Below are 27446 nucleotides of genomic sequence, written 5' to 3'. Positions count from 1 at the left end.
GGTCAAATAGTTCATCTTTCATAGGCCGAAAGAGATGGAATTCTGAAGGTGCTAAATCAGGACTGTACGGCGGATGTAGTAGGACGATTCATCCAAGTTTGGTAAAGGGTTCCCTGGTCGCAAACCTACTGTAGTGGCTGGCTTTATCAAGTAGCATGCAGAAGTTCTTTTTTTTTTTTTTTTTTTTTCTTGCTCCTCCGAACATTCGAGCCTTCTGCCTAACCAGTGTTGGCTTGTAGCATTAGGAATTGACAACTATTTTAGGCTCCAATATATAGCCTATCCCAGAAGATTGCGCACAAAAATTTGTTCGCTGATGGCTGTCTTGATCTTCTTTTTTGGTAGAGAATACACACGTCGCCATTCCACGGACTGTATTTTCGATTCCGGTTTGTAACGGTGACATTGTGTTTCATATCTATTGATGATGATGTCCAGAAAATTATCACCGTGATTGTCACTTTCATTGTCCAGCAGATCGAGACAGCGTTCCATTAGATGAATAATTTTTTGGTCTCTTTTCAGCATCCGCGGGGCACATCTCACACTCTTTGCGTAACAAGATTTGGGTGGCGGCAGGTCATAATCAAATGGCCATCACTTCGTTACGAAAAGATTCTTAAATTATCTGTCCGAGCTTTCCACCTACCTTCGCCATGCACAATACTGGCCATTAAAATTGCTACACCACGAAGATGACGTGCTAAGGACGCGAAATTTAACCGACACGATGAAGATGCTGTGATATGCAAATGATTAGCTTTTCAGAGCATTCACACAAGGTTGGCGCCGGTGGCGACACCTACAACGTGCTGATATGAGGAAAGCTTCCAACTGATTTCTCATACACAAAAAGCAGTTGACCGGCGTTGCCTGGTGAAACGTTGTTGTGATGCCTCGTGTAAGGAGGATAAATGCGTACCATCACGTTTCCGACTTTGTTAAAGGTCAGATTGTAGCCTATCGCGATTGCGGTTTATCGTATCGCGACATTGCTGCTCGCTTTGGTCGAGATCCAATGACTGTTAGCAGAATATGGAATCGGTGGGTTCAGGAGGGTAATACGGAACGCCGTGCTGGATCCCAACGGCCTCCTATCACTAGCAGTCGAGGTGACAGCCATCTTATCCGCATGGCTGTAACGGATCGCGCAGCCACGTCTCGATCCCTGAATCAGCTGATGGGGACGTTTGCAAGACAACAACCACCTGCACGAACAGTTCGACGACGTTTGCAGCAGCATGGACTATCAGCTCGGAGACCATGGCTGCGGTTATCCTTGACGCTGCATCACAGACAGGAGCGCCTGCGATGGTGTACTCAACGACGAACCTGGGTACACGAATGGCAAAACGTCATTTTGTCGGATGAATCTAGGTTCTGTTTACAGCACCATGATGGTCGCATCCGTGTTTGGCGACATCGCGGTGAACGCACATTGGAAGCGTGTATTCGTCATCGCCATACTGGCGTATCACCCGGCGTGATGGTATGGGATGCCATTGGTTACACGTCTCGGTCACCTATTGTTCGCATTGACGGCACTTTGAACAGTGGACGTTACATTTCAGATGTGTTACGACCCGTGGCTCTACCCTTCATTCGATCCCTGCGAAACCCTACATTTTAGCAGGATAATGCACGACCGCATGTTGCAGGTCCTGTACGGGCCTTTCTGGATACAGAAAATGTTCGACTGCTGCCCTGGCCAGCACATTCTCCATATCTCTCACCAATTGAAAACGTCTGGTCAATGGTGGCCGAGCAACTGGCTCGTCACAATACGCCAGTCACTACTCTTGATGAACTGTGGCATCGTGTTGAAGCTGCATGGGCAGCTGTACCTGTACACGCCATCCAAGCTCCGTTTGACTCAATGCCCAGGCGTATCAAGGCCGTTATTACGGCCAGAGGTTCTGGGTACTGATTTCTCAGGCTCTATACACCCAAATTGCGTGAAAATAAAATCACATGTCAGTTCTAGTATAATATATTTGTCCAATGAATACCCGTTCATAATCTACATTTCTTCTTAGTGTAGCAATTTTAATGGCCAGTGGTGTAAAAGAGCCTGAAAACTATTTTTGTGATCTGCCAGAAAGTGATGGAGAACATAACGAGCATAATTCCAGTCTACAAGTCCACATTACTCTTCAAGCTCACTGAAAGAAAATGCTCCTACTTGGTATTTATTCTGCGGGATCGGGAACTATGACTATAAATAAAAGTTCTGAGGTTTAACTGACTGGCATGTTTTGTAGATGTTCATACGCACAAAATATGTCTTAGTATTGAACCTAACTTGTCAACGGGCTTGCCGTAGTGGTATCACCGGTTCCCGTCAGATCACCGAAGTTGAGCACTGTCGGGCAGGACTAGCACTTGGATGGGTGTCCATCCGGTCTGCCTAGCGCTGTTGGCAAGCGGGGTGCACTCAGCCCTTGTGAGGCAAACTTAGGAGCTACTTGATTGAGAAGTAGCGGCTCCGGTCTCGGAAACTGACATACGGCCGCGAGAGCGGTGTGCTGACCACATGCCCCTCCGTATCTTCATCCAGTGACGCCCATGTGCTGAGGATGACACGGCGGCCGGTCTGTACCGTTGGGCCTTCATGGCCTGCTCGGGTGGAGCTCAGTTCTTTTTTTTTAACTAAGATCTCTATCGGAAACAGCAATATTAAGTATTCAGAGGCGACCTCTACGGGAAGTTCGTAGAAAAATGGTCTATCGCCCTGGCTTCTAACCATCAAAAGTTAATTGCTCGCCTTAAAAGCGGAAAATAGTCTCGTGACTTGCCACACGGTTTAGTCAACGTTACGGGCGGCACAAAAACATTTCAAGCGACCAAGTACGGTGTACAGTCCTCGTGAGTTCACTTTCTACTTCTACCAAAAGCGGATACAGATCTCACCAGCGACGATGTTATCCGAGGCACAACGCACGCGGGTGTTTGACTGAAGAGGGCAGTTCGATATCTCGGTATTGAGTGTGTCTTGCCACTGTCTTTCTGGCTGTATTTATACAGGGGCGCAGCGGACCGCCGAACGGAACATCTGCTCTCAGCTAGCCTAGGCACAGGTAAGAGTAACTACTGGGACACGTATTAATAAATATCGCAGTCGCTTTAACCATTTACACTCTTCTTAATTTTTATATAAATAGAGTATAATTTGCTGTAGTTACTGAAAAAGTTTTAGTTCGACTGCATTTAAACTTCCTCAACTAGAACTTTTAGAACGGAACCGACAGTAGAATATCACCTTTGAACTGCCTCTTTAGGATTCCTTGTAATCATAATTATTTACAATACAGTCTTGAAACGTGACACAGCTGTATTATTTCGTGAGTGCAACCGAGTGCTGTAATTAGAACTTCCTATTACAAATACACATGATACTTAATCTACCATGAATAAGGACGTTTTCGTTAAAAATTTCGTTTTTAGTAAATAGCTTGAAAACTAATAGAGGTAGCTTGTTGATATTACATACTTGGTGTTTTTAGATGAAGCCGTGGTCACGTATGAATTTTTAGCTTTCTGAGTACAATATTTAGCGGCTTTGTTTTTTCTTAAAAAGCCGATTTTAATTTGTAACATTTAATTGTAACATGCATTTGCATATTCAGTTGATCATTCTTTGATTTTACAACGTTAACATTAATATACTGAAACATACACTGACGAAGTTTGGAAAACTTATTTTAATTTTTAATTTCATTCTTAAATTATGGTGCAGTCATTTGTATGTTGGGCACAGGTGTGTTATGATGACGTCGTGCCGTTAGTAGTGACCTGGGGGTGAGCTCTGACACCCTTGCTCGCCTCTGCACCTCTTACAGTGGCACAGCGCTTGTTTTACCTCAGTTTGAGGAATATCTTTGTAAGGCATTAGAGCCAAAATTCACCTGTACGTACAGTTGCTCGGGCATAATCTACTGGTCATCATGGATGTTCTGACAGAGACGGTATTCATTATGATGGATGACACTTCACCAGGACCGACTGAGTTGTGACTTGTCCCTTTCATAACTACTGAAAAGCAGGACCCAATGCCCCACATCACTCACGTATACTGTGCCGTATTCATACACCCTTAGCAGTCGTTGATGGATTTCAATTGGCACAGTTTGTTCAGCAGCTGTCATTTAAAAACGCTTCCATTTTCTTGCTATCTGTCGCGGGGCGACGTTACCAACTGGACAGGAGCAGGAAGCTGATACTACACCAGCGTAGTCTGACACGGACATTTAAAAATTCAACTCAAAAGAAATAGGAGGCTGTAGTTCTGGAATTACACTCGTAGTTTTGAGTTGGTTTGTTAAGTTTCACTGCCATTTCATGCTGTGGTGTATGACATCCGTTTGATCTGTTAAGTTAAATAGAATTTGTTTCTAGAATGAGCGACTCGTCAGTTCTGTGCATCGTTCAGATATCGAGCGAATCGCACATAGAGCAACTTGCATCCGTTCGATTATTAACTCGGCTAAACTGATGAGTCGAAAAAATAAGCCTTCCAATTTATGCTGGAAAAAACAGGTTAGTCGTTAAAAGTGAGCTTATGGTCAATACCTTGCTGTAGAGATATGCCAAAAAGTGAGTGTGACTCGCTCCGTACTCGCTCGTACAGTGGGTTACAAATGATTAATAGCAAAGAAACACTTGCGTCTGGCGTTACATGGAATACGAAGAAAAGAGATATGTACACATATCCTATTTTCACTTTCTTTTTCACGATTGCATTCTACCTACACATTTTACTCGACAAGGGTCGTTAAACATCTCGATCATTCTGATCGAGGCACAGCAGCATGAACTTCGTCGTCAGCTGCAACAGTACGAAGAGGCCTCTCTGTGATCCCTAAAGAAGCCTTCATAGTGACAAGAAGATCAAACTGAATTATATAGAATTATATAGTCCTCACATCTTGTCAGATTTCTACGATTTCAATACTCTTAACGTAAAAAAGGGATGCTGTCACTACACCTCTCCTACACGCGGGTGAACGAAAGATAAAATGGAATACTACGTACATTCCACAATAACATGGATATAGCAGTAGGACTTACCATAGCACCCCACACGTTATTTTACATTACGGTAGTCGTGTTCCGTGGAATCTTGGAAGCGGAGTTTCCGGAGCGTGTAAAAACTTCATGAATGCACATGTAATTTAGTCTAAGTGCAACACAATGAAATAACTTAACGTTATGGAAGACCGTTGTATTAGAGTGGTAATTCTAATTATAAAATAAACTGAAACCTTAGCAGTTGTGTGAGGATACTTCTCAATTGAGTGGATGCAGATGCTGAACATAAAATTTTTTAATTCACTTTTACAATCCACCGTATTATGTGGAAGAGTACTTCAAAAAGTAAGGTAACCGGTTCTTCGGAACCAAAAGATTGTTCCCTAAACTACTGAGATACACAAAATTAATACGGCACTGGTATATTTTACTTTTCCACTTAAATATCATGGCAGTCAAGGCATTTGTATATGTATTATCATATACATTATTTCTCTAGTTAAAATCCCTTTTTCTCAACACATACTAATCGTACAGTGATAAATGTACACTATGTGATCAAAAGTATCCGGACACCTGGCTGAAAATGACTTACAAGTTCGTGGCGATCTCCATCGGTAATGCTGGAACTCAACATGGTGTTTGCCCATCCTTAACCTTGATGACAGCTTCCACTCTCGCCGGCATACGTTGAAACAGGTGTTGGAAGGTTTCTTGGGGAATGGCAGCCCATTCTCCAAGGAGTGTTGCACTGAGGAGAGGTATCGATGTCGGTCGGTGAGCCCTGGCACGAATTCAGCTTTCCAAAACATTCAGGACGATGGATTCAGGTCAGGACTCTGTGCAGGCCAGTCCATTACAGGGATGTTGTTATCGTGTAATCACTCTGCCACAGGCCGTGCATTATGAACAGGTGCTCGATCATGTTGAAAGATGCAATCCCCATCACCGAATTGCTCTTCAACAGTGGGAAGCAAGAAGGTGCTTTAAACATCAATGTAGACCTGTGCAGTGATAGTGCCACGCAAAACAACAAGGGGTGCAAGCCCCCTCCATGGAAAGCATGACCACAATATAACACCACCACCTCCGAATTTTACTGTTGGCACTACACACACTGGCAGATGACGTTCACCGGGCATTCGCCATACCCATACCCCGCCATCTGATCGCCACGTTGTGTACCGTGAGTCGTCACTCCACACAACGTTTTTCGACTGTTCCATCGTCCAACGTTTGCGCTCCTTACACCAAGCGAGGCCTCGTTTGGCATTTACCGGCGTGATGTGTGGCTTATGAGCAGCAGCTCGACAATGAAATCCAAGGTTTCTCTCCACCCGCCTAACTGTCATAGTATTTGCAGGGGATCCTGATGCAGTTTGGAATTCCTGTGTGATGGTCTGTATAAATGTTATACATTACGACCCTCTTCAACTGTCGGCGGTCTCTGTCAGTCAACAGACGAATTCGGCCTGTACGCTTTTGTGCTCTACGTGACCGTTCACGTTTCCACTTCACTATCACATGGGAAACAGTGGACCTATGGATGTTTAGGAGTGTGGAAATCTCGCTTACAGACGTATGACACAATCACCTGACCACGTTTGAAGGCCATGAGTTTCGCGCAGTGCCCCATTTTGCCTTCTCACGATGTCGAATGACTACTGAGGTCGCTGATATGGAGTACCTGGCAGTAGGTAGCAGTACGATCCACCTAATATGAAAAACGTATGTTTCTGAACGTGTCCGGATACTATTGATCACACAGTGAATCATTAGAAAGGTGTTTTAACCAGCTTCTTACATTGTGTACAGATTTTGCACTAAAACTTATTTTTTGTGGAAAATTTCATCATAAAAGTGACTTTTCACTATCACAGGCAAAAGAGAATCATGGCCGCCCTGCTTCACACCTGTATTTTACGAAACTAACTTATTAATTACGAATAAGAGATTTCTTTTCGTATTATCTTATTACAAACAGCATTTAATTTGTTTGAAAGTATTTATTGACAGGATAATACGTATACAGGATTGTCGTAGAGAGTACCTGTGGCTACTGTGGTAGCTCATTATCTCTAATGCTGACTTTTCAAAACGACAGTGCTTTCCGAAGCGAGAAACACATTTGTCGTTGTCACCTTGAGTGTCATTTATCTGTTGCTACTACGGCCTAACGTGGTTACTGTCACTGAATATGTTTTCGAGTGCAAGTTATAGGTGGCCTACTGACAGTCCCTGATGTCTTCTTGTCGTCCAAGCCGCGACAAACACTCCGAACGTAAAACACATTTTTGGACACATCTGAATGCATATATCGTGAATCACCTACAACTTGCACAGTAAATATTGCGGAACTGGAAAATGCTATTGATGTGCGGTTCTCACCGAATGGATTGATAGTGAGGGTTAGCCAATAAACAGATTTTAATAATATTTAGAAAGAGTATTCTTTGTGCACATATACACTATTTGAAAATACAACAATGCCTATTGACATTAATAAACAAAAAGCTAAGTAAATTAGCATGTCAGTGGTGTTTGCTGCAGCATTCTAATTCCAGTCGTTTACGAGATATCGTATTTTGAAAAGTTCCCACGCCAACACTTGTTTGTGCCATTCACCACGCGTGGTTGCTAGTACGATGTTGTTATATTTGCTTACAGTGTGTTCGCGTGTTCCTTGAATGCATTGTGACTTGCTAGTCAGTGTGTGACAGTCCAAGCCGCAGGTCGTGAGTGAACGATAGGATTTACCAATGCAGAAAAAGTCGATATGCTCATGATGTATGGAGAGTGCGGGAAGAACGCAGTTCGTTCCTGCACAGTGTATTCGACCAGATGTCTCAATAGAAGTCAACCACGTTGACAATTATTTATCAACTTCTTCAACCAGTTACGTGAAAGTGGTAGTGTAACAGCAGGACAACGTAACAGTAAGGAACAAGTGACAACAGGTGAGGGAGGAATTAATGTTTTCGCAGCTGTTGAAGTTGATCCACACGTTAGCTCCTATGCAATCGCCCGAGGAAGTGACATGAATTAGGCAAGGGTCCTACGCATTCTCCATTGACATTTTATTAAAAATATAACTAGGAAAACGTGTAACATGCTCTTCTTTACTAAATATATTTTACAGAAACAGTTTTTTCGCAACACATCTTCTATCGCAATGGAACATCCCCTTAATCAGACTTGCTGGCAGATTAAAACTGTGTGCCCGACCGAGACTCGAACTCGGGACCTTTGCCTTCCGCGGGCAAGTGCTCTACCAACTGAGCTACCGAAGCACGACTCACGACCGGTACTCACAGCTTTACTTCTGCCAGTACCTCATCTCCTACCTTCCAAACTTTACAGAAGCTCTCCTGCGAACCTTGCAGAACTAGCACTCCTGAAAGAAAGGATACTGCGGAGACATGGCTTAGCCACAGCCTGGGGGATGTTTCCAGAATGAGATTTTCACTCTGCAGCGGAGTGTGCGCTGATATGAAACTTCCTGGCAGATTAAAACTGTGTGCCCGACCGAGACTCGAACTCGGGACCTTTGCCTTCCGCGGGCAAGTGCTCTACCAACTGAGCTACCGAAGCACGACTCACGACCGGTACTCACAGCTTTACTTCTGCCAGTACCTCGTCTCCTACCTTCCAAACTTTACAGAAGCTCTCCTGCGAACCTTGCAGAACTAGCACTCCTGAAAGAAAGGATACTGCGGAGACATGGCTTAGCCACAGCCTGGGGGATGTTTCCAGAATGAGATTTTCACTCTGCAGCGGAGTGTACGCTGATATGAAACTTCCTGGCAGATTAAAACTGTGTGCCCGACCGAGACTCGAACTCGGGACCTTTGCCTTCCGCGGGCAAGTGCTCTACCAACTGAGCAACCGAAGCACGACTCACGACCGGTACTCACAGCTTTACTTCTGCCAGTACCTCGTCTCCTACTTTCCAAACTTTACAGAAGCTCTCCTGCGAACCTTGCAGAACTAGCACTCCTGAAAGAAAGGATACTGCGAAGACATGGCTTAGCCACAGCCTGGGGGATGTTTCCAGAATGAGATTTTCACTCTGCAGCGGAGTGTGGCACACAGTTTTAATCTGCCAGGAAGTTTCATATCAGCGCACACTCCGCTGCAGAGTGAAAATCTCATTCTGGATCCCCTTAATCGGTCGGAGAGAAAATATTTGAATTCCGTTGGTCAGCGTCCATGTCAAAAACGCCAGCCTATGAAGTCGGTTGCCCTCAAGCTGAATGCGGGCTACCGAACAAGTCTGGCCGAATCAGCAATGCCATCGCCACTTCCACCGCAGCCTCATGGAATTGTCTCATCTCGGCCACCGTGTCCATGCCTCTCATTCGGGTATTTCCCTAGGGAGTCACGTTTCTCACACGCCGGCGACATGATGTCGGTTTCTTCTGACGTTGCACAGGTATTAATTTTCCTCCCAGACGGCGGAGATGGCTACCTTTGATTAAAAGGGACAAAAACGAGGGACGCTTCCCACAGGCAGCAGTTGAGATGAGCTCCAAGACGTTTATTCGCCGAACCATTGAGTAAGAAATGCGGACAGCGCATTAACGCATTTTTCTACACGGCGTTAAATTTGCCTTACTAACAAGGGAACCTCCCCATCGCACCCCCCTCAGATTTAGTTATAAGTTGGCACAGTGGATAGGCCTTGAAAAACTAAACACAGATCAATCAAGAAAACAGGAAGAAGTTGTGTGGAACTATAAAAAAAATAAGCAAAATGTACAGAGTGAGTAGTCCATGTGCGACATAAGCAACATCAAGGAGAACATGAGGGTAGGAAGTCCGTGGTCCCGTGGTCAGCGTGAGCAGCAGAGAAACGGGAGGTCCTTGGTTCAAATCTTCCCTCGAGTGAAAAATTTATTTTCCTTATTTTCGCAAAGTTATGATCTGTCCGTTCGTCCATTGACGTCTCTGTTCACTGTAATAAGTTTAGTGTCTGTGTTTTGCGACCGCACCGCAAAACGGTGCTATTAGTAGACGAAAGGACGTGCCTCTCCAATGGGAACCGAAAACATTTGATCGCAAGGTCATAGGTCAACCGATTCCTCCACAGGAAAACACGTCTGATATATTCTATACGACACTGGTGACAGATAATAATTGTCTGAAAATAAAAAATTAAAAACACTTCACTCAAGGGAAGATTTGAACCCAGGACCTCTCGATCCACAGCTGCTCACGCTAAGCACGGGACCAGGGCGTTCCTGATCTCGCGTTCTCCTTGCTGTTGCCTATCTATGCACATGGACTACTTACTTTGTATATTTTGCTTATTTTTTTCATAGTTCCACACAACTTCTTCCTGTTTTCTCGATAGATCTGTGTTCAGTTTTTCAAGGCCTGTCCACTGTGCCAACTTATAACTAAATCTGAGGGGGGTGCGATGGGGAGGTTCCCTTGTAAGTAATTTGTTCAGCAGCTTCCCACTGAGTAAAAGCAAATCCTGACGACAGATTTACAGACATTGCAGACAGGGATGTTATCTGAATTTTAGAATAAATCGCTTCGGGCACAATTATGAAATGTAGTATTGACTTCGACATTTATTAAATCTTTTTGACAATAGCACACAGTCCTGTCAGATTACACATAGCAGTATTTGTAATCTTGTGCTACTTTAATAAAAATTTATTTTCATAAAAAACTAAGAAACTAACAAACATAGCTACTGTATCTTAAGAAGAAGCAACTTAGGATTGATTTAGTATTGTCCAGTATTTTCTGATTCGCTTAAAACAAATTTTAAAATTAAAGTGTAATCACTGTCGCTATTGAGCTGTCCTTAGTTGCTTCGATTTATGGGGCAAGATACACACGAATAATGTACAATATTTGTAAAATGTGTGGATAACAAGAAATGCGAAATCGTCAACTCAGACTATATTATACTGAGGGCAGCACAGTGCAGCAATTTGTAACGATTTCTGGTTAACTAGTATGTGAGGAATTTAGTGAGGGAAATGTACGAAAAGTTCGGTGTCAGAATAAAATTGTAATAGAGATAAATAGAGATGGAAAGGTTCCCTGGTGACCAGGATGGCCTCAAAAGAGCCCATGAAGTATCCTTCAAAAGAGGAGAATATCTACTGAAGTTAATTTCTCATCAGTAATTAATGCGCAAATAAATGGTGGTAGTGGCAGAGAGGAAGAAATCGTAGGGGAGACCAGAAAACGGATTATGTGGGACTGAATATTGAGGACGCTATGTTTGAAGAGGATGTTGATGAAGATGAAATGGGAGACACGATACTGCGTGAAGAGTTTGACAGAGCACTGAAAGACCTGAGTCGAAACAAGGCCCCGGGAGTAGATAACATTCCATTGGAACTACTGACGGTCTTGGGAAAGCCAGTCTTAACAAAACTCTACCATCTGGTGAGCAAGATGAATGAGACAGGTGAAATACCCTCAAACTTCAAGAAGAATATAATAATTCCAATCCCAAAGAAAGCAGGTGTTGACAGATGTGAAAATTACCGAAATATCAGTTTAATAAGTCACTGCTGCAAAATTCTAACGCGAATTCTTTACAAAAGAATGGAAAAACTGGTAGAAGCCGACCTCGGGGAAGATCAGTTTGGATTCCGTAGAAATGTTGGAACACGTGAGGCAATACTGACCCTACGACTTATCTTAGGAAATAGATTAAGGAAAGGCAAACCTACGTTTCTAGCATTTGTAGACTTAAAGAAAGCTTTCGACAATGTTGACTGGAACAGTCTCTTTCAAATTCTAAAGATAGCAGGGGTAAAATACAGGGAGCGAAAGGCTATTTACAATTTGTACAGAAACCAGATGGCAGTTATAAGAATCGAGGGGCATGAAAGGGAAGCAGCGGTTGTGAAGTGAGTGAGACAGGGTTGTAGCCTCTCCCCGATGTTATTCAATCTATATATTGAGCAGGTAGTAAAGGAAACAAAAGAAAAATTCAGAGTAGGTATTAAAATCCATGGAGAAGAAATAAAAATGTTGAGGTTCGCCGATGACATTGTAATTCTGTCAGGGACAGCAAAGGACTTGGAAGAGCAGTTGATCGGAATGGACAGTGTCTTGAAAGGAGGATATAAGATGAACATCAACAAAAGCAAAACGAGGACAATGGAATGTAGTCAAATTAAGTCGGGTGATGCTGAGGTAATTAGATTAGGAAATGAGACACTTAAAGTAGTAAAGGAGTTTTGCTATTAGGGGAGCAAAATAACTGATGATGGTCGAAGTAGAGAGGATATAAAATGTAGACTGACAATGGCAAGGAAAGCGTTTCTGGAGAAGAGAAATTTGTTAACATCGAGTATAGATTTAAGTGTCAGGAAGTCGTTTCTGAAAGTATTGGTATGGAGTGTAGTCATGCATGGAAGTGAAACATGGAAGATAAATACACTCCTGGAAATTGAAATAAGAACACCGTGAATTCATTGTCCCAGGAAGGGGAAACTTTATTGACACATTCCTGGGGTCAGATACATCACATGATCACACTGACAGAACCACAGGCACATAGACACAGGCAACAGAGCATGCACAATGTCGGCACTAGTACAGTGTATATCCACCTTTCGCAGCAATGCAGGCTGCTATTCTCCCATGGAGACGATCGTAGAGATGCTGGATGTAGTCCTGTGGAACGGCTTGCCATGCCATTTCCACCTGGCGCCTCAGTTGGACCAGCGTTCGTGCCGGACGTGCAGACCGCGTGAGACGACGCTTTATCCAGTCCCAAACATGCTCAATGGGGGACAGATCCGTAGATCTTGCTGGCCAGGGTAGTTGACTTACACCTTCTAGAGCACGTTGGGTGGCACGGGACACATGCGGACGTGCATTGTCCTGTTGGAACAGCAAGTTCGCTTGCCGGTCTAGGAATGGTAGAACGATGGGTTCGATGACGGTTTGGATGTACCGTGCACTATTCAGTGTCCCCTCGACGATCACCAGTGGTGTACGGCCAGTGTAGGAGATCGCTCCCCACACCATGATGCCGGGTGTTGGCCCTGTGTGCCTCGGTCGTATGCAGTCCTGATTGTGGCGCTCACCTGCACGGTGCCAAACACGCATACGACCATCATTGGCACCAAGGCAGAAGCGACTCTCATCGCTGAAGACGACACGTCTCCATTCGTCCCTCCATTCACGCCTGTCGCGACACCACTGGAGGCGGGCTGCACGATGTTGGGGCGTGAGCGGAAGACGGCCTAACGGTGTGCGGAACCGTAGCCCAGCTTCATGGAGACGGTTGCGAATGGTCCTCGCCGATACCCCAGGAGCAACAGTGTCCCTAATTTGCTGGGAAGTGGCGGTGCGGTCCCCTACGGCACTGCGTAGGATCCTACGGTCTTGGCGTGCATCCGTGCGTCGCTGCGGTCCGGTCCCAGGTCGACGGGCACGTGCACCTTCCGCCGACCACTGGCGACAACATCGATGTACTGTGGAGACCTCACGCCCCACGTGTTGAGCAATTCGGCGGTACGTCCACCCGGCCTCCCGCATGCCCACTATACGCCCTCGCTCAAAGTCCGTCAACTGCACATACGGTTCACGTCCACGCTGTCGCGGCATGCTACCAGTGTTAAAGACTGCGATGGAGCTCCGTATGCCACGGCAAACTGGCTGACACTGACGGCGGCGGTGCACAAATGCTGCGCAGCTAGCGCCATTCGACGGCCAACACCGCGGTTCCTGGTGTGTCCGCTGTGCCGTGCGTGTGATCATTGCTTGTACAGCCCTCTCGCAGTGTCCGGAGCAAGTATGGTGGGTCTGACACACCGGTGTCAATGTGTTCTTTTTTCCATTTCCAGGAGTGTAGTTTGGACAAGAAGAGAATAGAAGCATTCGAAATGTGGCGCTACAGAAGAATGCTGAAGATTACATGGGTAGATCACATAACTAATGAGGAGGTATTGAATAGAATTGGGGAAAAGAGGAGTTTGTGGCACAACTTGACAAGAAGAAGGGACCGGTTGGTAGGACATGTTTTGAGGGATGGGGGGATCACAAATTTAGCATTGGAGGGCAGCGTGGAGGGTAAAAATCGTAGAGGGAGACCAAGAGATGAATACACTAAGCAGATTCAGAAGGATGTAAGTTGCAGTAAGTACTGGGTGATGTAGAAGCTTGCACAGATCGAGTAGCATGGAGAGCTGCTTCAAACCAGTCTCAGGACTGAAGGCAACAACAACAATGTTTGGCGGACACGTTGAGACGAAAAAATAGTCTTAGGGTGAGAAGAAATAAGACTTGTGTTCGTATTTCTCTCTTAACAAGCAATTATTTCTTAAATGAGTCATACGAATAATTCTGTCCAACTATCTGAACTATTGCAAACGTTCTATTGCAGTATTCTTGTCCATTAAACAGGCTTCTGTTGTGTGTATAGCACAGAGCCACTGATTTGCTTTCCCAGAGACGTTTTTCCAAAGATGGAATTATTTGAAGGTCTGTGCGGTGTACCGTTAGCATCCCGCACTCAGCATGCTCTGATGCAATACTTTGGTCGTAAGTTAAATCAAAACACCCTTTTATCTTGTCCCAACATGAGCATATTACGTAGCAAACTAGATTTTAATTGAGTCCAAATTCACACTACTTCACTGCTTATACGGAGGTCTTTTTATTTGTAGTAAGAAAAGGCAACTACTTTAGATTACATCGTTGCCCATAAAGATCATCTGCACCCAGTTGTCACTGAATCCTTCCGCGCCGTACATATTAAAGCAATTGTGATTTTGCATTCCTATCTTTACTACCGCGAGAACTCCGAGGTTGTTCAGATTGCGTCACGAATTTACAGTGTCGTGGCATGTAGTCAGCTCACCTTTAACCAGTTAGAGGTTACGCACAAAGGACAAAGAAAGCTAACACAAATATCATGCACAAATACCGCATGCAGTGAAATTAAAAAAAAAATTTAATTGCTTTATAAGTTTGAATAGCGGTGAGAGTAATTACTTGAGGTATGCAAAACATTACGAATAACACACGAATTCATTAATTTCTTTGAACAGTTCAGATAATATGTAAAGTAACTTCCTATGTTAATGATACAAAATTTTTTTTTCAAATAAAAGTTATTTCTTACAAATGTTATTTTGTCATCCATGTCCCGGTGCATTCTGCCTGCCAGTCGGTCTCTTCAATAACTAAAGCTCATATGGAGACTAGATTTCATCGAAATTTCAGCACGTTAAATTGGAGAGGAACAAGAGCGTAATAGACAAGTCCAAAACACTGCATAGCAACAAAATGTTGCAGTGATAACGTATGGATAGACGAAACTTCCTAGCAACGCCAAACTGTGACATTATGTAGCTTGCATTAAACGTAATCGCAGTTGCGGATATAGATAACCATGAGCTGTATAATGGAATGACGACAATGAAAATTTGTGCCCGACCGGGACTCGAACTGGACTTTCCCGCTTATAGCGAGCGCTTGCGTTACCATTTGAGAATACGAGTGCGACTCACAGCCGGGCCCAAACTCCCATATGTCGGCAGGCATCTGTCTGTGACCTGTACTCGTAGATCCATTATGTATATTTCCGTACAGGGGAGACATTTTACTTGAAAGTTGCTTTGCCAGTGTCGGCGGATAAATACGATATTGCAGTGCGTGTGTTATTCATGCATGTCCGAAGAAACATTGTATCGTAATTCGGAACAACACAGACGCTGCAATGTCTCGTGTTATACACAGAGATTTCGCTGCCCCTACCTCTTTCGTCTTCTGCAACCCGCAGTGTTTTATCTGACCCTCATGAAGCACACGCGATATTTTCATATTCTCCCACTCACTACGTGCTAACTGTTGGTCGCACAGAGAAAACTGAGCACGGTCTTTTTGTAGGGAATTTAATATAGTCATATTTTGTATTTGGATGCGTTTTACCCCGGCGGTAACGTCACTCACTCCTACCACTGTACAGAAATTTCCGGCTACATGAACTACTTCCGATATTCACTCTTGGTCTCTATTGATTGGGCTATTACGTCACCAAAACAATCGGCTACTTCGTTAACATTATTGAGTGCCATGAATACCATACTAGAAATCCTGACCGGAGGTGGCTGAGTGTCAGAATGGAGGTGCATTTGAAGATCGTTTTTGCACATTTTTCCTGAATAACTCAAAAACTACGATCTCTAGTGAGTATATACCTCTGTACAAAATTTAACTCCATTAAATTACTTACAAAAAGACTCTGCTATTTTTTTCTGTAGGGCTAACAGTTTGCGCATAGCGAGCAAGAGAACATGAATAGCCGGCCGAAGTCGCCGTGCGGTTAAAGGCGCTGCAGTCTGGAACCGCAAGACCGCTACGGTCGCAGGTTCGAAACCTGCCTCGGGCATGGAGCTTTGTGATGTCCTTAGGTTAGTTAGGTTTAACTAGTTCTAAGTTCTAGGGGACTAATGACCTCAGAAGTTGAGTCCCATAGTGCTCAGAGCCATTTGAACCATTTTTGAACATGAATATCTCACGCGGGTTTTATGGAGGCCAACTATAAAATCGTGGGTTGCAGAAAACACCAGCGACAGGGCCAGCTGTATCACGCTGTAAGACTGTATGTCGGTAATAACAAATATCACGTCACAAGTAACGGGAGAGGATTTCTTCGGTAAGCGAGCCTCTATTCGATTAAAGGATGAGGAACTGAAGATTTTGAGAGTCATCTGAGGCACCAAAAACAAAATAAAATTTATTACGATATTTTTATTATAGTCTGCTGACGCATTTATTTTAACAATAATAACCGGTTTTGTTCATCTTCATTATAATTTAGTTGTCTCAGATTTATCTCCACTTTGAATTACTTCAAGCCCTCATAAAGATAAAGTTTGTTTGAATGTAGACTTCTACTTTAACCACCATAAATTATTAGTGGATGCCTGCGTCTGTAAAGGCAATGTAAGTGATGATTTCTATACTTGATGTGCTGCATTATTTCGTTGTCTTACCTGTAATGTAGAAACCAGTTCTTGGCGAATTTGGAAAAAAAGGTTTTTTACCATTTTCAAGTAGTCTATTGAATATATCTAGCTCATCCAACAGATCCCTTTTAAGACCTTTATTTGTTTGATGGAGTCCACGCAGAACTCAGTTGATAACCATTGTCCCTATTGGCAAGATTATTGCCGATCCTTATTACTGTCCAGTCCTACGTTCTTCATTTAGGCTGCAATCTGTCACTGCTTACTTCTGTGTGTGTCTCCTACTTAAACACCAGTAAACACCTGATGATGCGTTCCACACAGTGTTCCGTGATACAGCGCTGCGTTTGCCCGATGTATTGGAGATCACTTTAACATGACATGTTATTTATCCTTGGTACGTGAAGTTTCAGTGGATGCTTCACAGACCCAAAAATAACTTTCGATATCGAAGGTGGTTACAACACGTTTATTCATATTTTTCAAGCAGCCTCTCGATCTCGGCTGACCAATGGAAGGCATCAATCACGGTCAATCTATTCAACTTATGTCTGTGAGGTCGATAGATTACCACCTAATGTGAAGGATATTTAGGCACAATCTGACGCCCCCAGGCCAACCCTCGCCCTCCCCCCTTTCATAATCCCCTCCTTCCCTGTTTTGAAGCAAAGAACTGCCGCGCGGGATTAGCTGAGCGGTCTCAGGCGCTGCAGTCAGGGACTGCACGGCTGGTCAAGGCGGAGGTTCGAGTCCTCCCTCTGGCATGGTTGTGTGTCTTTGTCCTTAGGATAATTTAGGTTAAGTAGTGTGTAAGCTTAGGGACTGATGACCTTAGCAGTTAAGTCCCATAACATTTCACACACATTTGAATTTGAAGCAAAGAACTACTAAAATTCAAGATGCACCATCGGCGAAAAATTAACAGGATCGAGAGGTAACTGAAAACTGAGCATTTTTTTATCATCATATACGGGGGAAGCAAATACATATTTTCCGATAAATCTGCAAAATGAATCTCTATGATTGCCGCTAAGGGGATATCCATTAATTATGTGAGGTCAAAACTGGGAGGAGCGATGGTCTGGGAAAAACACACCAAATCTAATTTAAATGGGAGCAATGAAAATCTCATGACATCTTTTTAATTCGGATAATATACGCCACTATAACAGGTAACATTATGTTTTATAAAATTACTCCCAATTATGAATATTAAAGTGCTCACCAATTGTTATAGCCTCTCTGAACTGCATGCTTTAGTCGTGTACAAGCCTGGAATTTCCCGATTTGAAACAAATGCTGCACTAGTGACAAATTTCATTCGTGTAGTTCTCTGCCGCACCGGTCGAAATCACTACGTGTGAGTCAGTGAGTCAGTCGTGGTCTTCTGCAAACCATATAACGCTGATGTTATTGTATTCAAATTACATTTGCATCAAAGCCTTTACAATGTGAATGTTAAGCGGCATGCTGACAAGTGGAAACAAATGTGTCAGCAACAAGTTAAACCTTTGCGTAGGGAAGCCATATAAAAGGAGAGGTTGAAAAGCTACGTAATCATACGATTGAAAGGAATACACGAACAATGTTGTATTCCTTCTGCAAAATAAATAAGGATTCAATCACATTTAGCGTATATAATATGGCGTTGTGTTGTCCTCATCATCATTGCATCATCATCGACACGCAAGTCACCTAGTGTGACTTCAACCGGAAAGGCTTGCATCTCGGTGGCCGAACTTCTCCAGGCGTGGGCACCCGGCCATCAAAGCCATACGATTATTTCATTTTCATCAATAAAAGGTCAACATTTTAGAGATCCATCAAAACGATTAATATTATTTTGAAGGAACATTTCTTTCTGTCTCTCTGTCTTTCTGTCCGAATACGAATCAGGGTTGGCATGTTTAAAATAAAATGTTTTTAATCACGTATTAAAACGACGTTTAACACACTTTCTAAATCTATGTACTAAATTTTTCTGTGAAATTAGAGGTGAAAATGATAACTACCTTTAAGGTGCACTAAAACGAGTTAAAAAAAATTAATTGTCTTGAAAGCTGCCAAATGGCAGAGAATATTCAGAGAATATCCATTATTATAAGGGATACCATTTTGTTTTATAAAATTAATTCCAAGCAACCCAAATAGGCATTTTTTGTGGTGTGAAGCAAAAATATGAGCATATGAAATAAATTTAATTATTTAAAAATAACAGGGTAAACCTCACATGAGAGGAGAGGAGCCTCCAAAACTTTTCAATAGACCCAACAAAGGGGGCAGGTGGGTCAAAATAAAAAAAAAAGCCCTCATGTAATTCGTGGATGTCAACTTACGTACCCTTCTCCGAAAACTACGCTTGCAGAGCGGGCATGGCAACTGGCTACTGAACAGAAGGTCTATGTTCGATTTCCATATGAATTCTGCATTTTCTGTTCTTATATGTGGTTTTCTCCGTACTTAAATTAATGGTAATGAAAGCGTTAAGAAGCTAAATTACCTGTAAGGAATGATGACAAGGTAGGAAAATAAATTTCTCAAACAACTGGTATAATTTTTGTTTTCTCGAAGGAGAAGCACTGCTCCGAATTTGTCACTAGCGACCACCGACAGCTGTATTTTGAAGCTGGATACTTACAGTTTGCTTCTAGAACGCCAGCTGGAATTGCCAAATCACGCGGAGACAAATCGATCCATAACATCATTCATGATCAGCTTACAGTATCGATTTTTCTGACGATGTTATCCTATGGGTGGTAGATATCAAAATTAATTTTCAGAAAAGAAATATTTTTAAATTTAAAGCAAGTGTGTTTTCCGGCGAATTTTGGGACCTAACTATGTAGTTACTCGAAGATTGCAGTCACAGGATGTTTCTGTGCAACGAATGTATTGCTTCGAATGTTAGTATGATAAGTATCATCGGTCCAATTGTTCGAAGAAATTTGAGGGCATGTAACAGAGTCAGTAAAAGAGCAATTTTAATAAGACTAGGATTAAAAATCAAATTGTTTGCTAATCTAATTTCTTTGAGAAATCTGTCCATTTACCTTGTTTTTATTTTTATTGATTTATTTACTTTACGATTCCGTTTATTCCCATTAATTTCGGTGGAAAGGAATATACATATGAAAAAAAAATTGAAGAAAGCGCATGTGAATCGAACACATGGCCTCCACTCCCGACTGGCGCTCTACCAGTGCTGTTTTCGTAGAAGGGCTTTAACATCATGGGTACATAAATAACAGATGTAAATGTTTCTTTTCCAGATTTTTCGGAACCCATATATGATGACGAAAAAAGCCTAATTTTCAATTAATTTTCGAGCCCATCGGTTTTGCGTCTTCTGCGTCTCATGAAACTTAGAGGTGCTTTTCTAAAAAAAAAATGTGGGGTTAGTGAGCCTTACTATCCTAGAGTCCATAGTTTTATGTGGTATGCAAGTGAACTGACAAATATGGGCCGAATCGGTTGGTTGCGTCTGAGACCTTTGCTTTGTGAGAGTGGTCCACATAAAGAACGAAAATGAGTGTCTTGTCTCCTGTCTCCTCTTGCTGTTTTGCTCCACCTTTTCTTTCCTTAAACGACCTTATAATCTGTGCTTCACTGTAACAAATACTGTGGAAAATTTGCTTCAGCTGTTGCAACTCAGCTACTAGGCTTTATTTGTCACAAATGACTTGTGTCCTATGCAGCAATGTGGTTACTATGAACAGGTCCGTGTGGGTCTTTCTATAAATCACGTGACGTATCATACCGTCTTATTAGGATATTCAAGAAATTAAGATGTCCATTCTCTCAAATTTTCATAATTATTGTAATATTTTGATGGATACTGTTAAAGTGATCCATAAATTCATCCACTACCCGCATACCATGCTTCCACACTGCAGAAATTTCATAGTTGTACTGGAAGGAGTGCTTGAGTTTTAGGTGGACAGCTTGAACTGCTACCTCCTCATAGAGCTCCATATAGAGATTTGCAAAGCATTGGAATCCCATGGCTTCGTCTTCTAATTGTTCACAAAAGTCTGCGTTGTCCTTGAAGTACGTGGTAGTATATGCACGTTGTGACGGTACAAACCCCCATTACTAGATGAATAGGTCCAATATGCAAGGATTGCTTTGTGGAGAGCGAGCGAGCTATGTGGTGCGCCATACGAGGAAGCGTGTGGCGCGCCGGCGCGAGATTTGCAGCGGTCGGTGGGATGCATCCGCCAATAAATAGTTATGATAAAAACTTAATTGAACTGTGTCCTGAAAAATGGTTTTGCTGTAATAATAGCCTGATTTTTGGTCCCTAGCATAAACTGTACTCATGAATATTAATTCAAAAAGTGTAACTAATGCGCGGGTGTGGAACTGTGTACTAATGCACCAAGTGTGAAAATCATCCGCTGAGACTTACGTGAGAGCCAAAATTTGCACTAACATTTTTTAACGAACATTTGTATATGCACATTCGTGGGAACTCTTCAACCGCACTTATACTGCCGCCCTGTCGCCACGTCAAAGAATGTTAATGTTTGTGGCTTGAAGTGGTGGGTCAGGAGTACCAAGGAGTCTTGGAGAGGAACGTTCGTGAGCAGCGATGTAACACTGAAGCTCGCAATCATCTCATTATCTAGCAATTGCAGGCCCTTATGTATGTTACGAAATCGGCCGAGTTCAGTCGCTGTCCATATGTGAGTGTTGCTTTCGACTTGGCATCAGGGTTCAGGCAGAATGAGATATGGTCGGTTGGTCTAAGTGAGAGGGAGTCTTCACCTCACTATACAGTAAAAATTCGCTTATTACAGAACGTAAGGACTGGAATTAGTACTGTATGATGAACACTAAGAGCCTTTTACAACTCCTGACTTCATTCAGAGAATACCTCAACCTAATACACATTTGTTGTAAATGAGATTAACGACGAAAGACCAAGTCTACACACACATAGACGGTGGCTAACTGATACAGTTCTATCTATTAAATGAGCCTGTCAGTACTACCTGCGTCTGCACCCACGACAAAAAACGCCGGAGTCCTCACCTACCCAGCCAGAACTCCATTTACTGCTCCGAACTACTGCAAACAGGTTTTCTCAGCTCTGTTCAGCTAATAATTTCGGCCGATTGTGTCGATATTGCTATCTTTCCAATTCCTGCCTATCCTCTACTAGCGCAGTTTGAGGCGTGTTGTCACAGTCCACACAGCTCCCCTTTGTCGTAGTTCGAGTCCTCCCTCTGGCGTAGGTGTATGTGTTGTCCTTAGCGTAAGTTAGTTTGAGTTAGAGTAACTAGTGTGTAAGCTTAGGAACCGATGACCTTAGCAGTCTGGTCTCATAGGCTCTTACCACAAATTTCCAGTATCCTCTACTCCTGTCTACTCTAACCATCGTGTCTCTCTCTTCGGAGCGTCTGCATCCGAGCATTAATCTGTTTCCCCTTTGACCCTGCCAGCCCCTGACTTGGCGTAATGTTAAAGGGCTTTATCCATTTCATTGGCATTAATTATGCACTGTTTTCCAGAAGCTGAGTGAAAGGAGCAAGGCGTTTGTTTTAAATTCATGTCGTGGATCTGACGTGGGCTCTTCATGGCGTATTCCACAGACTCTCTTCTGTATTCCTCCCTCACTCTCACTCTGAAATGATATTAATGGCTTACAGCGTTATTTCTCAAGCGCGTGTGACATCTCTATGGCGCCACCGGCTGAAAAGATCGCCCTCTACATGACTTAGGGCAACAGAAGTTCTATGTAAGCTTGTTGTCGTGCTCTGGTATTCAATATTACCTACTTACCTCGTAACTTTTGCCTTGATACGCTCGCAAAGCATTCCCCTGTTATTAATTCTTAAGAATTTCGGCCATTTCCATGGGTACAAGTCAGTCCTTCAAGTGGTGACTTTAATGTTCCAAAAGGGTTTCGCTGGCACCCTCGGTTACGACAACTTCTTCACATCCTATGGTAAATCTGAGCTATTTGCATCACATTGTTCTCTTACATATAGTCATCGCTGAGTAGGGGGACAAAGCTGTTTCTGCCCATATCCCACTGTTGCCATCTGTATCAAAGATGGTGGTGATGACATCATCCAAGATGGTGTTATGTTCACTTGACAACAGCTCATGACGTCAGCAAAGATTGCTACCATGACATCAATCAAGATGGCTGATTTTGGCGGGAAGAAGGTCAGAACTGCTTCCTCCACTAACTAAACCCTCCAGAAAAATGGTGCGAAGTTCAAATTCCATAAGGATAATGTGACACACCCCTGTTATCTGTATTTAGCAAAGAAAATGACTGGAAAAGAGCACTTGTCATAATTATTTAACCAATTTCATATAGGTAAGAAAAAGGGTTCACTATACCTTCAACTATCTAGTTTCCTAGGAACCAATGCCGAGTTAGAATTCTGGCAGTAAAGAAATGTCACATGGGTTTTCGCTACCAACCTAACAAAACTGTTGCAAACGAAGCTCACTAACACTAACCTAAGCCTCCAGGGCACATCCTCTTCCTAGGGGTTGCTGTTAAAAGGACTCAGCCCACACAAGGCTGACGGAGAGAGGAAGGAGTGTACTTTATTTATTTGGGAGCAATTTATTTCAGGATGGAGCATATGCATTACAGAACACACGCTCTGACATGCCCCACAGCATACAAACCTGCAGACTACTCCTACATAACTTATATATAAGGCGCTACCCACATGCACGCTAATTGTGTAAACCATCAAAAATAATGCATTGCACAGCCTAAAGACATGCAAATAACTCATATATAATGCAATACATTTACGTCCAGACAGCCAAACAACTCGCAAATTGTCTAAATAATAATCCATCTAAAAGACTCAGCTTGCTAATCGTCAACTGTCGAAATCATACACCAGCCTTTATTAAAACAGTTAGAGGCACCACCACCACCCAGTGTATTCGCCACTGAGTCCCAAGCCCAAGTGACTTAGTTCATATCGATGCCACCAGATGACACTGTAGTGACGTCAGGTGATGACGCAAGTGCAGTTATCCATGATGGCGTCAAATAGCGTGTTATTCATGAGGTCTAGCACCCAGTACCACCAGCAGAGGACGCTGTCATCCGTTTAGTGACTTAAACCTATGTGGTGGGGGTGAATGGCGGGCAAACGAATCTGGACACAAGTCTTTATTTTGCAGGCAGTGTCTCAGAGATCTAGACTCCAACTGGCCTAGTACACAGAACTGTCACCCGACAGCACTGTCATCCATCCTGTGATGTAATCAAAGATGTTGAGGGAAAAAAGGTGGGTAAACGGCTCTGCCTGCTCTGGGCTGCTGGGGAGAGTAAGGATGGAGTGCAATCTATTTATTTTGAAACAACTTATTTAGGGATAGAGTATACCTATCACACAGATACAAAACATCCACCCTGATGTGCCTGGGGCCATGTTGCACAGCCCACACGCGTGGTCCTGCTTGTGAGTGCACACACTGTAAAAAAGCCCCCCACCCTGTCCAATCGAGTCATCAACGGCGCCTACATATAACTTTTGCCTGCGTTCGGCTGCAGCTCTCAGCTGTGCTCCCACCTGATCACGTCAGCACGTGTGTCTAGGTGAACACGTATTTGTATAGGAATTTCTCAGAAATGAAGTATGAATGAGATCTGGCCGCCTGATGCTTGCAGGACCCACGTGGGGGGCCTGTGCACGGTTTGACATCTGAGGGATGCGTCACTCACCGCCACCTCCTGTGTACTCTAATGGACAGGGGCTGGTGGACTGTGCTTGTGCGTGTTGATTGCATTATTTGGGAGCGGGTCTGTAGGCCGTGCTATGCGCTATTTGGACAGTTTACGAGTTCTGAGCTTGTCGAACATAAGTGTGAAGGATTATTTAGGAGCAGTTTGCTGTTGTGTACTTATTATGAGTTGGTTGCGTGTGTGTGGGCTGTGCAACATGGCGCCAGGCACATCAGGGTGGATGTTTTGTATCTGTGTGATAGATATACTCTGTCCCTAAATACGTTGTTTCAAAATAAACAGAATGCACTCCATCCTTAGTTTCCCCAACAGCCCAGAGCAGGCTGAGCCACCTTCCCACCATTGTCCCTCACCATCTTGGATTACGTCACAGGATGGATGACAGTGCTGTCTGGTGACAGTATTGTGTACTAGGCCAGGTTGCAGTCTAGATCTCGTAGTGGAGACACTGCCTGCAAAATAAAGACTTGTGTCCAGAGTCGTTTACCCGCCATTCACCCCCACCATCTTGGTTTATGTCACTAAACGGATGGCAGCGTCCTCTGCTGGTGGTACTGGGTGCTAGACCTCATGAAGAACACACTATTTGTCGCCATCATGGATAACTGTACTTGCGTCATCACCTGACATCACAGTAGCACTCTGTGGTGGCGACAGTATGAACTATGCCAGCTGGGCTCTGGAGCTCGTGGTGAACCCACTATGTAACGCCGTCTTAGATTGCAGTACTTTCATCATTACCTGACGTCACTAATGTCCTCTAGTAGCACCGATATGAACTAAGTCAGTAGGGCTCAGGACTCAGTGGCGAATACACTGTGTGGTGGTGGTGCCTCTAATTGTTTAAATAAAGGCTGGTGTATGATTTCGACAGTTGACGATTAGCAAGCTGAGTCTTTTAGATGGATTATTATTTTGACAATTTACGAGTTGTTTGGCTGTGTGGACATAAATGTATTGCATTATTTATGAGTGATTTGCACGTCTTTAGGCTGTGCAATGCGTTATTTTTGACGGTTTACAATTAGCGTGCATGTGGGTAGAGCTTTATACATGAGTTATGTAGGAGTAGTTTCCAGGTTTGTATGCTGTGGGGCATGTCAGAGCGTGTGTTCTGTAATGCATATACTCCACCCTGAAATAAATTGCTCCTAAATAAATAAAGCACACTCCTTCCTCTCTCCATCAGCCTAGTGTGGGCTGAGTCCTTTTACCAGCAACCCCAAGTAAGAGGTTGCGCCCTGGAGGCGTAGGTTAGTGGTAGTGAGCACCTTGCAACAGTTTTCTTAGGTTGGTAGCGAAAACCCATGTGAAGTTTCTATACTGCCAGAATTCAAACTCAGCATCGGTTCCTAGGAAGAGGTGGCGGTCTGGACCTTGAAAAGTAGTTGAAACTAGATAGTAGAAAGTATAGTGAACCCTTTTTCTTACCTATATGAAATTCGTTAAATAATAAAGACAAGTCCTTTTTCCGCCATTTTCTTTGCTAATACAGATGACAGGGGTGTGGTGCATTATCCTGCTGGAATTTGAACTTCGCGCCATTTTTCTGCAGGGTTACACTAGTGGAGGTAGCCGATCTGACCTTCTCGCCAAAATCAGTCATCTTGATTGACGCCACGGTAGCCATCTTGGATGACGTCATGAGCTGTTGCGAAGTGTATATGACGCCATCTTGGATGATGTCATCTCCGCCGTCTTTGATATATATGGCAAAATTGGAATGTGGGGCAGAAACAACTTTGTTCCCCTATTTTCTTAAGCTTCTTGTATGAAGGGTCCTCTAAAGGCAAGATAATTTCACACTGGTAGTCCCTATGCATTAGTCACATTGTATCCCACTTATCAGCAGGTACGATCATTGTGTCAACTTCTTCGCTTGGTTATCATAGAGCATCCAATTTTGCTGCTGTTTACGCCTAAATTTATACTACGTAAGTCACTTTACGGTCCGATACACTTCCGTGTGTGCTAGAATCCGTCTAATTTCGTCCTTATGGTCGTTTTAAATGATGTTCATAGAAGACAGTAATACTTTCAATGATTCTTCTACTGCTTACTGCTCCGAACTACTGCAAATAGGTGTGCTCAGCCCTGTTGAGCTAATAATTTCGGCCGATTCTGTCGATATAACTATATTTCTAATCCCTGCCTATGCTCTACTCACGTGGTCTGGGGCGCCTTGTCACGACTTTACGATGTGCCACTCTTCTTCGGATCTATGCTATTCCCTGTGTCAATCACGTCCGGTAAGGATCCCAGGTTGACGAGCAATACTCAAGTAATGTTCGAACGAGGATTTTGTCGACTGCTTGTTTCGTGGGTGGTCTACACTTCCTGGGGATTCTTCCAGCTAATTTCTGTCTGCCATCATCTTTAACATTATTCTGGTTATGTGGTTGTTCCACTTTAAATCTTTTTGTACGCTTTCTCCTAGATATTTAACAGATATGACCGTCTCCAGTGATTGTGCAGCGTTCACCTAATCGTACAATTATGGTTTCTTCAGCCTATTTATTGGCAATGTATTATATTTGTGAAGGTCAGCTGTCAATACTTGCACGAAGTGTGAGTCCTCTCAAGGCCTTCGCTACAGTTTTCTAGGGTAGCGACTTCTGTATATGCAACAGCATTATCGGCAAACTGCCTCATGGGATTCGTGACGTTACCCATTATGTCATGTATAATGACTATTGTTGTACACATTATACAGACTTTTCGGAAATTCT

At 43.3% G+C, this 27446-nt stretch overlaps 2 non-coding genes across 2 annotated transcripts; both read right to left on the bottom strand.

The window, feature by feature from the left end:
* Positions 1-8244: 8244 nt before the first annotated feature.
* Positions 8245-8319, bottom strand: Trnap-cgg (transfer RNA proline (anticodon CGG)). Its single transcript has one exon. It is a non-coding gene; the product is annotated as a tRNA-Pro (tRNA).
* Positions 8320-8545: 226 nt separating this feature from the next.
* Positions 8546-8620, bottom strand: Trnap-cgg (transfer RNA proline (anticodon CGG)). The gene has a single exon. It is a non-coding gene; the product is annotated as a tRNA-Pro (tRNA).
* Positions 8621-27446: the final 18826 nt, after the last annotated feature.

The sequence above is a fragment of the Schistocerca nitens genome, chromosome 5 (genome assembly GCF_023898315.1).
Source record: "Schistocerca nitens isolate TAMUIC-IGC-003100 chromosome 5, iqSchNite1.1, whole genome shotgun sequence".
Classification (NCBI taxonomy): domain Eukaryota; kingdom Metazoa; phylum Arthropoda; class Insecta; order Orthoptera; family Acrididae; genus Schistocerca; species Schistocerca nitens.
Note: the sequence above shows the minus strand (reverse complement) of the source record. Positions and strands in the feature narration are given on the sequence as shown.